Genomic DNA, 15,478 nt, shown 5'->3' with positions numbered 1-15,478 from the left:
CGATCATTTGCAATTTACAGGTGAGGAAATAAAACCCCAGAGAGGTTGAGTAAGTTGCTCAAAGTCACACAACTTGAAAGCAAGAAGGTAGAACAACGTGATGCCCTATTTCACAAAACACTTAGCAAGAGTCCCTACCACCCCCCCCCCCCTTTTCGGCTGTGCTTGAGGGAGCTGGACAGGAGGTAGAGACAGAAAAAAAAAAAATGACAGGCTAGGTAGGGCTGTGGAGACTTCCAGGATAGTGTGCTACAGTTTGGGTCTGGGATGTCCCACACAGACCCTTCTGTAAGACATAGCCCCAGCTTGATGAGGTAAAACTTGTAGGAGGACAGACCTAGATCACATGGCTCTTGTTTAACATTACTGAATCTGGAATATTTAGGAGTATTGGCTCTGGGCATGTCTCTGAGGGAGTTTCCAGAGTTGTGTCACTGTGGGTGACACTTGTAGTAAGCAGCCTGGATACAAGGTCTGAGGGAAAAGTCAGTGCCACCTGCCTTTGCCTCTTGTCTGGGACTCCAGCCTGTGGTTCCTACCGCAGCCACTGCCGTTACCATCAGACTCTGGCTCCTTCGGCCTTCCAGTGACTCGCCAGAAATCTGGGACCTTTGGCTCCAGAATAGAATTGCTGTGCTATCTGAAAGTTCCAGAATCCACACAAGACACCCCAAGACCAAGTTCTTAGCACAAAGGAGATTTATTTGCCTCAAAGGGAAAAAGGGCAGAGACTAAGAGACAAAGATAAGAGTGAAGGATGCGGGTGAAGGGAGAAGGGTGGGGGAGGACAAGAGAGAGGGGAAAGGGTATTTGTCCCAGATTGACAATAAAAGGACTGTCTCTGGATAGAAAGGAGACTGGTGTGGTTCACAGGAAAATGGAGATTTATAATGGGAGAAACCTGGTGTTACGATGAGGTGTTACGTTTTAATTGGGCATGTTAATTAGGCAAACCAAAGGAGGTCTTTTGATTTCTGAACTTCAATATTTTGATGGCTGGATCGTGATAGCCTCAGGAAGGAGTGAAGGACCTTAGAGGCTAGTGTCAAGAATGTGGTCTGGGCATCCTGAGCTGGTGTAGCCATGGTGTCTGGTGTCCTTTGCGCCTGTGTCTGCCTTTGGGCCACTGCCCTGGCTTCCCACATTGGCCTTGGTCCAATTGCTCTGCACCACTCTCTCCTCTGAGGGAATCCAGAGGAGAGCCAGGACTCTGCAGCCCACCTTGGCGCTTGCACAGGTACTGGGAACAGTCACACATTTGTGCCCCCAGTACAGTGATGCACCCCCACTGACGTTAGAGGGATTGAAGGGCCAAGTTCTATATGTCTCGACACTCCTAATAGGATTGACCCAGAAAAGCTCTCAGTAAATACTCTTTTTATGAAGGACCTGGGCTTAGACAGTTTGGACCAAGTGGAAATTATTATGGCCATGAAAGACGAATTTGGGTTTGAAATTCCAGATAAAGATGCAGAGAAGTTAATGTGTTCACAAGATATTGTAGATGACATTGCAGATAAGGATGTGTATGAATAAAGTACCAGAGCCTTCCTCCTCACTGTGAGACTCCAGAGGGACACATGGTGGCATTGTGGCCAACTGAGAGCAGTTCTGTTCGGCTTGTATTTAAGTTGTCTGAGCGTTTTACCCTTTAAAATAAATCTATTACAAAAAAAAAAAAAAAATGTAGTCTGTTTGTCAAGGTAGAGGAGACGGGAGGAGGGTAAGTAAGGTCTGACAGAGCCATGTTTGCCTTGTTGGGTCTGAGAGCCCTTCAGTATTAGGTGCTTTGAGCATGCGGACAATCTTTGTCAGGTCACCAGAACCTTATTATATAAGCTGCATGCATATACACACTCACGTTCACGTTCTATCTGTCCTAGTCCTATAGGGTACTTTTAGCCAATACAGGGTACATCCTGGAAGTGCCCTGGGCCCCTGGCTTCCCCTACTTCTCTTGGTTTCCCAGCCACCATGAGGTGAACTTTTTATTTCCATATTATTTTTAACCATATTCTTTGCCCATGATGTGCTTGCTCTGTTGCCTCAGTTCCAAGGTAACAGGAAATAATCCAAAATCATGAGCCCAAGTGGTATTTCCTCTGTTTAGTCACCTCAGGAATTTTCTCTCGGTTGTAAAAAGCTGGCTGGTACAGAGGCAGTGGAAGACTCTGTTAGGATGACGTAGGGCCATAGAAACTGCCCAGTGGCTAAACGCCGACTGCCTGTGGTAGTTTTGTCATGTTCACACAATGTGGAAGGGAGGCCTGGTGATAACTGTCTAGATTGTCAGTGACCTCGTTAGCATTAGCCGTGGATTTGACACAACCTGGAATCACTTGAAGAGTCTCACTTAAGTAATTATCTCTATCAGGTTAGTCTGTGGTGTGTCTGTGTGAGATTACCTTGATTCTTATTTGATACAGAGGTCCTTCTGTCTATGGATGGCACCATCCTTTCTGAGCAAGGGGCCCTGGGATATATGAGAAAGCTGGCTATGTGCAGGTTTAGGGGTGAGTGAGCCAGTAGATGGTGCTTCTGTATGGCTTCTGCTTAAGTTCCTGCCTGAGTTCCTGTCCTGGCTTCCCACAGTGTCAGACTGTCACCTGGAAGCCACAATAAAGCCTCACTAAAGTGCTTTTGAGCATGGTATTTTCTACAGCAATTGAATGAAACTAGAACAGTTGCACTTGTCTGTGGGGGGGGGGGGGGGATTGTGTTGATTGTGGTAACTGAATTGAGACACTGTAGCCTAAAAATGTCTGGCACCATTTCCTGGTTTGGTGCCTGGACTGTAGAAAGGAAGCAAGGGCATTGGAGCAGGCATGAGTAGCTTCTCCCTCTGCTTCTTGACTACAGACGTGATGCTTCCCGGAGTCCTGAGCTTCACCACCACCGTGGCCTCACCACAATGAACGACTATAACGAGGTGTGCGCTAAAATAATCCCTTTCTCCCTTTACTTGTTTCTGTCAGGGCACCCATCACAGCAGCAGGAATAAAACCAGAACAGAGTAGAAACATGAAGACTTGAGTTCAGATCCCCAGCACCCACACACAAGTCAGGAATGTCTCGAACTCTGGTGCTAAAGGGCATAGACAGAGGGCCCCTTGGAGTCTGCTAATCAGATGTTCTGACTGAAACAGTGAGCTGTAGGTTCACCGAGAGACCCTGCTTTAAAAATTAAGGCGGAGAAGAGACTGAGGAAGACATTTTAATTATCAGCTTCTGACCTCTACTTGAGCTTGCATAAGCAAGTACACATGCACATACATGTGCACATAGACAAGCCACACACACACACACATACACACACACACACACACACACACGCACGCACGCACACACACAGGACTTAACTTTACAAAGCCAAAGCTGACCATCCAAATCTGAAAGTGACATCATATACAGCTTGAGAAGAACTGAGGTAGGAAAACAAGAGAGGCCTTTTCAAAGGCCAAGGCCAGAAGTCTAATCTCAGACTGCCTAGGGGTTAAAAACAGAAAAAAGAAAAAGGAGCTAGAACCTAGGGGCCATCTTAGGTTCACTGCAGTCTGATAGCCTAGTTTCAACTACCACCCATCCCCAGAAACCATTAAAGGGTGGTGGGAGAAAGTGGTAGGAACCAGAAGAACTGAGCATATTGTGCTGACATCTAGATGAATTGGATTGGCAGGAGAACCCTGTGACTGAGATACCACTGAGATTAGCTTTATCATGTCCAGCTTCTTTGAGAAAGTTTCTAATCTTACCTGGTGGGACTGGCTTGCAAAGGGGCTCACTGGATCTGGGTGAGGAGTCAGGGCCAGGAGCAGTGTGGTCTCCTGGCAGTTGCCAAGGCCCGGGCATAAGTTGTAGAAGTTGGGCCAGGAGGGAGAGTGAGCATGGGCACGGGAACCTGGCAATCCTTTCTCCATCCACTTCTTCCAGGTTGTGTTTACCCTTAGCATGGCTCCCTCTGCAACTGATCTAGGGAAAGACCTTTAACTGCCACCTTTCTCTCTTCTGCCTGTTGATGTGAGGCTTGCTTCGGAGCCCTGGGATGTGGTGTGGTATATATTGAAACAAGCATGGGAGTCCTTAAGACAATTATGTCTTCTGTGTTTTTGACTTTTCAACAGAACCCTCGAACGATTGAATAGATTAAATATAGTATTTGCCAATCAAAATAAAGTAGCTTTTCGATAAATACAAGCAACACTGGTATATTGGTGCTCTGTTGTAAAGTTCTGCCCAGAAAACCTGCTTGGAGAAAGCTGGGCAGAACACATCAGCCCTTGACCTTTATCCAGACAAGGAAGCATGGTTATGTGAGTGCCATCCAAAGAGTGGGATGAGGAACAGTTGGGGTCAGTGTCACAGGTCAAGAATGCAGTAAGTTTTTTGCAGGCTCTCTCAGCATAAGAATTCAAAGCTGTTATCTGAGGTGATGTGTCAGGCTCAAGGAGGAAGATAAAGGGTCTGCACTCAGCAAAAACCACTAGCTTCCTCTCGGGGGCCCGCCAATGTTTCTAGGAGGAAGCAAAACTAACAAAAGATAAAGGAGACACGACTTAATCGTGGCTCACATACACGAGGCCCTGTGTGCACCCATAGCAACAGAAAAAAAGAAAACAGAAAAAATGAGGTCAGCTTGGCTTGCTCTCAATGCAGACAGCTCATGTCCCCAAGTTGCACTGGCTCTAACAGCATGCCCTGGATGGTTCGTGAGCCATGCTTCTATTCATCCCCTATAAGAAACTGCCTTTGACTAATATGCAGCCCCTCAGCCTTCTTTGCCTTGGAAACAACAGATGCAGTTTCCTCTATGACAGCTGTACTGAAGAAATCCTGTGGGACAGTCCATGTCTTCTTTGGATTTCCCCTCATACTTTCCTTGTGGCTCTTTTATGGAGTTGTGTCTGCTTTTCTGGCTAGCTTGCATACTCCATGAAGGTCAGGGTGTATTTATGCACATTCATATCATTATCACTGTGTCAAAGTAAAATTTCAAGTAAATGGCTAGTGGGACAGAAGCATGACAGTTGGAACTGCAAGGGACAAGATGTTCTGGGTAGAGATAAAGTTAGGGTGAGCCAATCTGGAAGATGCAGAGATAAAGGCTGTGGGTTGAAAGTTTGAATTCTCTGTTAACCTATCTCCCTCACCTTTCCCATCTACCAAACAGATGGAGAAGCAAATTCTATTTTTATAATTAATTAATTAACTACTAATTAATTAATTTTTGTGACAAGGTCTCACTGTGTAGCCCAGGCTGGCCTGAAACTCACAGAGCTCTCTCTCCCTCTGCTTCTCCCTCTAAAGTGCTGGGAGAAAGGCATGTGCCACCATGCTCAGCAAGAAGCAAAATCAGTTATCAAAATAAGCAATCAAAATGCCCCTTCACAACAGGGATTATGATGAGAAGAAACGGCCAGAAGCAGTTTCCATGACCACTGAGACTAGCAGCATCTAGGGAAAGAGAAGATGCCTGTAGGAATCTTGATGGGAACACAGATGCGCATCTCCCAAGCAGGCAATGAAAAATAAACACAAGGCTAATAAGATGACTCACTGTCCTCTCTCTGCCCCATCTACTTCGAGAATGAAGACCATTCTCAGCAATCAGAAAATGTTGACATCACTCTGAAGGGGCACACAGTCATTGTGAAGGGCCCCAGGGGAGCTCTGAGAAGAGACTTCAATCACATCAATATAGAGCTGAGTCTTCTTGGAAAGAAAAAAAAAGGCTCCGTGTTGACAAATGATAGGGTAACAGAAAAGAACTGGCCACTGTCAGAACCATCTGCAGTCGTGTTCAGAACATGATCAAGGGTGTTAACCCTGGGCTTCCGTTACAAGATGAGGTCTGTGGATGCTCACTTCCCTATCAATGAGGTTATTCAGGAGAATGGGTCTTTGGTTGAAATCCAAAATTTCTTGAGTGAAAAACATCCGCAGGGTTCGGATGAGGACAGGTGTTGCTTGTTCTGTCTCTCAAGCCCAAACTGATGAATTAATCCTTGAAGGAAATGATATTGAACTTGTTTCAAATTCAGTGGCTCTGATTCAGCAAGCCACAACAGTTAAAAACAAGGACATCAGAAAGTTTTTGGATGGCATGCATGTGTCTGAGAAGGGTGACGAGTGAGACCTCAGTTACCTAGCTCCAGAAACAAGATCCTGATCACAAGTACAATTTAGGGACAATAAAATATTTCTATATTGAAAAATGACTCACTGGGTAGAGGCACTTGCTACCAAACCTAACTACCCAAGTTTGAAGCCAGGAACTCACACAGCAGAAGCAGAAAACAACCTCCTAATAGTTGGCCTATAACCTCCAGGTGTCATAACCACCCAACACACACTAAAAAAAATTAAAAAAAAAAAAAAACAAAACCAAAAAACAATTAGAATGTTTTTAGATTGTTTTATGAAAACAACAGAAGGGGTGCTATATAGCCTTGTTGTTTTTGAACTGGGGCATGGGGGCTAGAGAGGATGACCTCTTTTTCTTCCCAGAGAGTAGGAAATTTCATTCCATCTAAAAATGAGCTATAGAGCTGAGTATCTGGGTTGATGGTAGAGTATTTGCCTAGCTTGTGAGAGGTGCAGGGCTCTAGCCCCAGTTCCAATAAATAAAAATTATGATCAAATTCCATACAACTGTCATTTGTCCTGACTGTTGCTGGAGCCCAGGATGGCTGAATTCATGATCTTGCTGCCTCTGCCTCTGAGTGCTGTGAGGATGAGTATGTGCTACCATAAAAGTGTTAAGAAAAGCCAGAGAAGCTAGGAGAATCCTGCTACACAGATTTCCCACCTGCAAACAATGCTTGTATTTTTGAAAAGATAACAGATATAAAAGAAAATATTAAAATGCAGGGGACTCTGAAATGAGATCGTCCAAAAATAAAGGCCTGTAAACGTGGTAAACAAAAACCAAATCAGTCCTAACAAGTGAAGTTTAGACTAAAAGGCACATAAGAACAGAAAAATAGGACAAATGCTGCAAGGGGGAGACCGGCTAGGAGTGGAGCTGAATGGGAGTGCAGGAAGGACAGTGATGAGGCATTGTCTGGAATGTTCTCCAGACCCCAGGCTGAATCCCCAGGATAAACAAATAAATAGTCTCTCCAACTGAAGTAGCTAACTGGGCAAAATGGGACTCTGGGTATGGGACAATAGTGACAGCCATCCCTGAGAAAGAGGAACAAAAGAGGTTGCTCTGTGGATCCCCAACACACACTATCTGGAATCTGTTTCCATGCTGTGGAGCAGTGTGGGTTGAGGGGGTGGGGTGTTCAAACAGAGTTGGAATCAGAGATCAGCATTCAGAACCCAGGTCTGATAGCTCACAGACATAGTGCTTGCTAGAAGGAACTTCATCAAGGGAGCTGGAGGCTGGGCATGGTAGAACATGCCAAATTACAGCATATTAAACTGTGGGAAGGGCTGGAGAGATGGCTCAGCAGTTAAGAGCACTTGCTGCTCTTGCAGAGGATCTGGGTTCAGTTCTCAGCAACCACATGGTTGCTCACAACTGTCTGTAACCCCAGGTCCTGGGGACCCAATGCCCTCTTCTACCCTTTGTGGACACATCTCTGGACCAGTTAGTTATGTGGTGCACAGATATACATGCAGGGAAAACATTCGTACACATATAAAACGAATCTTTGGAAAATAGTAATAAAAACAGAAAAGTAAAGCATTTCATACAAGAAGATAAAATTATTACTGGTAACTTCACATCTTAATATAAATCAAGAGACAATAGAATGTCATCTTTGAGAGAAGCCAAGTAATCAACCTAAAATTCTATTGCCAGTGAAAACATCTTTGAAAAATGAGGTAAATTAAAAAAAAAAATAAAGCCAAACAAAAGCTGACAGATTTATTACCACCTTAAGGATACACTGAGGTAAGTAAGTTTTATAATCAAGGAAGAAATTATTTGTACCCAGAGAAATGCTGAGGTCTGAAATGGAAGCTATGTGGATGAGTAAACTGTTTGGTTCCTTTTGAATCTCTAAATGAGTTGTTTAAAGCAATAGTGACTTTGTTTACAAAAGACCTGGGCATAAGATGTGGCTCTGGGTTGGACATCTAGAGCTAGAAGAAGCACACAACTAGGGGGTTCACATCTGGGGCCAGGTGCCGGGCACTGTTTGAAGACATATGGTGGTAAGGTATATATTATAAACCACAGTGCAAACACTGAAAACAAGCACATATAAGCCAGTAGTAGAGATAAAAGTAGAACTAGAGAAAACAGTAGATAGCAAGTTAGCAGTAGCTAAACTTGAAGCAAAAAATGTTAGGACCAGCCTGAAATAATTTGAATCCCTGGGCAGCTTCTATGATACCAAGTGTGGAAAGAGTGTGAGCATAAGGCATTAGAACAGAGGAAGTTTTCTTAGAAAGATGAAACCTAGATGCCATTTGAAACTAAGCAGGGAATTGGGACATAAGGGCAGTTGGTAAAAGTGCTTGGCATGAAAGTAGGAGGACCTGAGTTCAAATTCCCAGCAGCCACATTTTTTAAAAAGGTGGTGTGCGGTGGCTCATGCTGGTAATCCTCATGCTGGGGAGATGGAGAAAGGAACTAACTAGCCAGCAGAGTCTGATAAACCCTATTTCAAACACTAAGGTGGGGACTTAATAAAGAAGACCCCTAACTTTTGACCCCAGGCATGTGCACACAAACATAATAAAAACACATAAACATATTCTTGAATATGTGTATACACACACACACACACACAGAGAGAGCTGAGGAGTACGTGGGAAGAAGATATGTAGTGTATTCTGGGAAGAGAGAATGAAGTATACCAAGGTGAATTGAGAGCTGGATGTGTTCCCACATCAGCTTTCCTTGACTGGAAATGCATAGGATAATGTGCTTAGAATGAGGGGTGATGAATGCCGGTACATTCCTGGGTAAAAGCAGGAGCAGAGTTTAAGGCTGGCTCAGACTACTACATAGCGAGATCCTGTCTCAAAAGGAGTGAAGGAGAGGGGTTCCCTTGAGCTCATAGACTTGGAGCCTTCGACCCATAGTTGCTTGCCCCCCTTAATTTTGCCACAGTGGTAAGGGGACACTGTAGAGTAATGCCAATTGCCTTATGGCTAGGAAATAAAGAGAAAGCATAGGTTCCCATAATCCTACCCTTCTTTAAAAAACAAGTATCTTATGTGTATGGGTATTTAGCCTGCATGTTTATCTGTGTATTATATGCATTCCTACTGCCCAAGGAGGCCAAGAGAGGGCATTAATTCAAATCCCTGCAATTGGAGTTATGGATGGTTGTGGGTACTGGGAATGGATCCTGGGTCCTCTGGAAGACTGTCTAGTATTCTAACAGTTGAGTCATTTCCTCAGTCCTCCGAATCCCCTTTGAGGGCATGTTTTCACTGACCAGAAGGCCTCCCATAGGCTTGCCTTTGAAGTTCCCACCACCTCTGAGTAGCTCCATACTCTGGGAAGTTTGGGGGTATTCAGATCTAAAGAGCCATAATGAGGAAGTGCAGTAGTTTTGTTGGCAATAAAATTCATAACAGGCAAACTTTCTCAGGGCTTTTTTTTCAGCTAATATCTAGGGTTGAACTCATACAGAGAATGAGAAAAGATAGCAAGGTAAGGAACACATCAAATGGTCTCAAGCCCTTGAATGTAGGCTTAAGCTTGTTGACAAGCTGGAATATTGAAGATTTGCTTATCTCTGGATCAGGCCCCTGTGCTGAGAATCTGCTTTCATGGCCCTTTGTAAGTGGCTGTGATTCCTTTTTGGTCTTACAGCAATCCTCAAGCACTTCAGAGTAAAATTGTATCCTTTACTTACAGCTGAATGGTTCATTCCCTGAAAGCCAAGACTGACAATCCTTTGGCCCTTCTTCATCTGCCTAAGAAATGAGCACATGATCCAGACTGGCCAGTCATCATCGTCCTGTTCCCCCTGCCTTTAGGGACTGAGGGACTGATTCAGAGAAGAGCAGCTGACTTAGGTCGACGGCCAGTCTGGCTCTTTTTTTGTAGCAATGGGGTGATATGAACCTCAAGTCGTCACCACTAGGGAGATCCTTGCAAAGAGTAAAAACGAAACTCGGAATGCAGAGCCGAGAGTTGAATGGGAGATTCCAGCTCAGGCACATTCAACTTCTGACCCTGTACCATGACTTGTCATCTACAAAGTTCACACCTAAGAACTGCATAATCAGGTTACAAAAACAGTACTTTCATGACATCTCAAGTAAGTTTATGATTTTGTACCACTCTGCATTCATAACTTACATGGGATATGTACGTCTAGATTCTAGACATTGCTCTGAAAGATGTGCTTCTGGGCTTTTCAATCATGTGAGCCAATAATTTCCCTTACTTCTTTTGGAAGCAAGTTTAAAACTGATTTGGAACATAATCAATAGTACTCAAACTGTATATTGTTCCTGAAAAATTAGGTGACATTAAAGTATGGCAGGGACCACATGCTCACAAACATCAGGCATGATCATTTTCTTATTCCTGTGCACACTGAACCTCCAGACAGGTTCTGTAAATTGTTTTATACAGGTATGTATAAAGCTGAGACGATGTTTCCCCAAATTCATCAATGACAACTGAGGTCTCTACACTATAAACTAAATCGTAATAAGCCTAGCGCATAGTAGGTGCTTGTTAGGTATAGGTTCTCTTTTCTTTTCCTATCAACTGACATACTAAAACCATGTTGTGCTGTTCTGTTTTGTGTTATAATAAGATTTCTGAATCGTGTTGCTTTATAAAGGATAGATAGAGGCTTGTTTTACCCACACTTCTTCTAAGTTTATAACATTAACATATTCTGGGCTCTGGTGAGAGTCATGGCTATGCTACAACATATGTGTTAGAAACATATGTGTGAGAGGCAAAAGAAAAAGGAGCCACTAATGGGAAAGGGTCATGTTTAGTCTCACAATCACCCAATTTAAAGGAGCTAATCTGTTCTTAGAGATCACATAAATCCTTTCTCAGGATGCCCTACAACCTACTTATCATCCTTAAAAGTCACACTTCACCATCATTATTACATCAGAGAATGAAGTCCATATATGATTATTGTTAGAAATGAACCATATTCAAACTATGCCGTGTACCTATTCAGTCAGAACTGAACGAAAGAAGCTGTGAGGATGAATGGCAGCTTGCTAGATACTATTTCCTTTTGGGAATGCTTGTGTCTGAGTTGTGTCTATGATTAATGTAGTTGCTGAATGTGTCTTCCTGTCTTCATTTCCAAAGGCTCACATGTCTCAACAGTCCTGTGAAACACCAGCCACTGACTCTGACCATGGACATCTCCCATGCTCCTGTCCACACCCTTTTTGGCCTTTCGTCTTAATAGTTCCTTTCTCTGACCAATATCCTGGAGACATCTTTTATGGGGCCATAGAGGCCCATTTTTTTAATGTACCCTGTGCCTTCTCTAATCACCCAACCACCAAAATAAATCCCATTTCCTTGGTGACCAGACACACAGGTGACAGCAAACACATTTGTGGTGGAGAGGAAAAAAAAATAAGAGAGACAAAAAATCCTACCATTTTAGCTGTTAAATGCTAGTGACCAGCATAGCCTGACATGAACATTTCACTGCAGGACATTGAAATATGTCATCTGTTCATGGATGTTTGTATTGATTAGATTAAAATTAGGAAGGCTTCAAAGTAAGAGGAAGAAATGTTTGGATCCAGACATAGGCAATGTCTACAACTGTACCACCCCGAATGATCTCTATCCAAACACTCCCAGATCTCATCACATCTCTCATGTGGGCTAAGAAGCTTTGAATGTTGTTTTCAGTTGCTTTAGAAAATCCAGCTTCTCCTCAGTAGAGAACACTTCACAAGCTCATCTCCTTTCCTAGTGCTAGCTTTGAGCCTAAGAGACCCTTGTTTATATCACTTTATGAAAATATGGGGTTTCCCTTCCTACTCATACCCGAAACATGAGATTTCTCCTCACCAAAGCAAGCCATTCTACAGTGGGCACCACCATCCACTGGTTCAATCCAGATGTATGACACTAACTTCCTGGAGGCAGCAGTATTGTATCACAGTTTGAAGGCTCTGACCCACACGACTGCCCCACACTACAGATGCCAACGGTAACCAATTGGTCACTCCCTATATTTCTGACTAACTACTGTAAATTGTGGGTGCCGCTAACCTCTCCTCAAACTTGATTTCCTAGAGCAGCTTACAGAGCTCAGGGAAGCACTAAAGTTTACTGGTTTAATATAAAAGGAAGCAAACTATGAGCATCAGACAGGGTGACGCACAGAGTAGGACATATGGTAAAAGGTACAGGTGTGATGTCCTTGCTGGACATACAACCTCTAGGAACCGCCACACGTTGACTTCTCTGAAAGCTCTCTGTTGTGTGATGTTTCCTGGGAAAATGGGAACAAACCACACTACCCATTCGAGGTAGGTCACCACCAACAGGCTAAAGGAAGGATTTCTTTTAAGTCAGGTTTGGTGAACCGGTGAATGCAGGAATACATACAGCCAGAAGAACAACACAGGAAAGAGTAGCTAGGATCTAGGTGGGGATGTAGAGGTCCTCCTCCTTTTATGAGAACCTTAGCAATCCCCATCCTGACGGTCCCATTAGTGGCAGCTGCTCTTCGACGGTAATGGCTGATATACTCAGAAAGTAGGTCATCCACAGCACCTGTATCCTTTTAAGTGGTCAATTTTTATGGATTGTCAATTAGATCATATTTTAATTTTTTTAAAGAAATGTTGTACAATAGGCTGCACCCAAATAAACTTTTTTGGGTATGTGATGGTCAGAATACCTCACAAGAAACTAAAAGGTAGATAGATGATGGTGGTGTTTAAGAAATGAATGTTTCCAAGATGTGCACGTGGCTTGACTTTGAAGGCTGCCTAGAAAACAGGACACTGCCCGACGAGCTCAGGAAATCAGCATTCTATGAGCTGCCTAGTAGACAAGTCATATGCAAACTAGGACATGTGAAAGGTCATCTGCGGGAGGGAAGTCTTTGCTGTGACAGCTGTTTGAGGGTACTCACGTTCCCCCAACTTTCTTTAACTCCCCATTAATTTTCAGTGTTGACTACTGATGAAATATTACTACTTTTGCAATCACATCTGCACATGTAACTTTTGTAACTTTAAAACTAAACAATTAGACGCCATTTTCAAGCTGTTACCTCATCAGGGACACCTATTGGCCCTTTGACCAGAACCAAACCCAACACATTTTCAGGTTTTTCTTTGAAGTTAAGATATTCATCTTTTCCTTCTTCTAATGCTCATGTGGTTTTGAGCAACACACAACCCAAGTGAAGCAATCTATGGAAGAACTTAGACCCTGAGACCTGAACTGTATAAAAAGAGCAGATGCCCCCTCAGGGACGATGCTACTAGAGTCATATAGATACAGCTGAGCATGCTTGCAGCTAACCATCGGTCTGAACTCGGGAACCCCAATGAGGTTGCTAAAGAACCTAAGGAGCTGAAAGGGGTTGCAACCTCATGGGAAGATAACATTATCAACTAACCAAACCCTCCAAAACTCCCAGGGACTAAAACACCAACCTTTATGCACATTTTGAGAGACCTATTGATCCAGTTGCATATGTAGCTGAAGATAGCGGTGTCTGGCATCAATGTGAGAAGAGGCTTTTGTTCCAGAGAGGGCATGTTGTCCCAATGTAGGGGAATGCCAAGGCAATGGGGTGGAGAGGGTGATCAGGAGGGAGTGCACCTTTGTGAAGGCAAATGGAGGGGGAGGGGAGATGGGAGCAGGGCAGGGCAAAGGGATAACATCTCAAATGTAAATATAGAGTATTTCATTTAAAAAAAAAGAGTAGATAAAATGCGCTAAGCTCTAAAGATTTTAGTCCAAACTACTATTAGTTTAACAACTTCAGTATCCCTTAGGCTGATGTGGCTAGGTAGTCTGCTGTGGAGGCGACTGGAAGTTTGGTTTCTTGCCTCAAGGTAACTGGACCTCCCATCCTAAATACCAACCTATAGATCTTATAGCAGATATTATAATTTGGGAACTTTATTTGCTCAAAGTGAATACCCCACTCAAAGCTCATTAGGGAGGTATAGGACATTATGGAAGTTAAAAACAACCACTGCTACGACCATCAATACTAATCTGACTCACACTCACACACATCCCAAATCCCATTATACAATGGCCACTCCCCAGAGGAAACCAGGGTTTTAAAAATAGTATCTACCTCTTAATCCAAGTGTCTAAACATTTTCCTCATCTTTGAGTGCTTTTCCTAATAACGTATTTAAAGTCTACATAAGAGCATCTGCTTAAATGGTCATTTGGGCATCCACCCTTCTAATTGTGCTAAAATAAACGATCTACATGCAGCGGGGCTGTGCAGAAGCACTAACTGGCTGGCACCCGACTGTCCTTTACTTACGAGGTATGAAAGAGATGCACATTTCCAGTATACCACGAGGTACTTGGCAGTGATCGTCCCCGTTTCCAAAATTACTGCCATGGGTCTGACAGGTTGTTGGAAATGTGAAACCAAATGACAGGTCCAGTAGGCCTTGGCAGCTGCCCCAAGTGTTCGGTGCATTTAAAACCAATATGACACTTCAATGAGGTTATTGAAGCTTTACACCAGCTCAGCCAGGACTGACACCTGCTAGTTTGCCATTAAATATAGAAGCTGGAACTAAAGGTCCTGAGTCACTTAACTGCTTGCTCTGTCAGGTCTCTGTGATCTATATACAGTGAACTGCAGCTCTTTACCATTTATGGAGCCTGGTGGTGGAATGCTGTTTCCTTTAACACTATTGAGAATGGCACTGCTCACACTTCCCTTGGAACTGTTTCCAAGTATGTTCCCAAGTATGTTACCTCTTTAAAATAAAAATTCTCTATGCCCTCCCTTTAAAGCTAGTGCTATACTAAATAAATAAATAAATAAATAAATAAATAAATAAATAAACATGTTTGTTATAATTACTCCCATGGAAGTATCTTAAATGAGAACCTGTAGGTGACTGGATTGCTATAGCTCCTTTAATTGTTGAATTCAAGTTAATATATGGTTTAAATACAAATCTCAGATCCCAGATCTTCAAGGTAAGAATGTAATAAACTATGAAAATTCTTAATTTTTTTTTCTATGTGAAGGAAAACTTCCCAAATACTCAGAATTTACATTTCCAAACAAAGGTTGGCACATGGTTTATAAAACTGTGGATACTACAGCTGGGAGGAAACCTGAGAATGTACATATTAAATATCTACCTCTGTTATTTTCCTAAGTGTTCATAACCTTAATACCTTAAAAGGGCTAAAAATTCCACTGACAAAAATAAATAGCTTTTCTTGTGTGCACAATGATACACGCACAAAATTATTCAGTGTAGTATTATATATATATTTTTTTCTTTTTTTAAAACTCTACATGAGTTGTGGGTCCACTGCTCAGGAGCAGGCCAA

General features: G+C 43.0%; 2 pseudogenes across 2 annotated transcripts; both read left to right on the top strand.

Moving 5' to 3' along the window:
- The first annotated feature begins 1,083 nt into the window (after positions 1-1,083).
- On the top strand, positions 1,084-1,536 carry LOC308427302 (acyl carrier protein, mitochondrial-like; annotated as a pseudogene). Its single transcript has one exon. The product of its transcript is annotated as an acyl carrier protein, mitochondrial-like (transcript).
- Positions 1,537-5,584: 4,048 nt separating this feature from the next.
- On the top strand, positions 5,585-6,130 carry LOC308439397 (large ribosomal subunit protein uL6-like; annotated as a pseudogene). Its single transcript has one exon. The product of its transcript is annotated as a large ribosomal subunit protein uL6-like (transcript).
- Positions 6,131-15,478: the final 9,348 nt, after the last annotated feature.

Source organism: Micromys minutus (assembly GCF_963924665.1).
Source record: "Micromys minutus genome assembly, chromosome: 1".
In the NCBI taxonomy this organism is placed as follows: Eukaryota; Metazoa; Chordata; class Mammalia; order Rodentia; family Muridae; genus Micromys; species Micromys minutus.
Note: the sequence above shows the minus strand (reverse complement) of the source record. Positions and strands in the feature narration are given on the sequence as shown.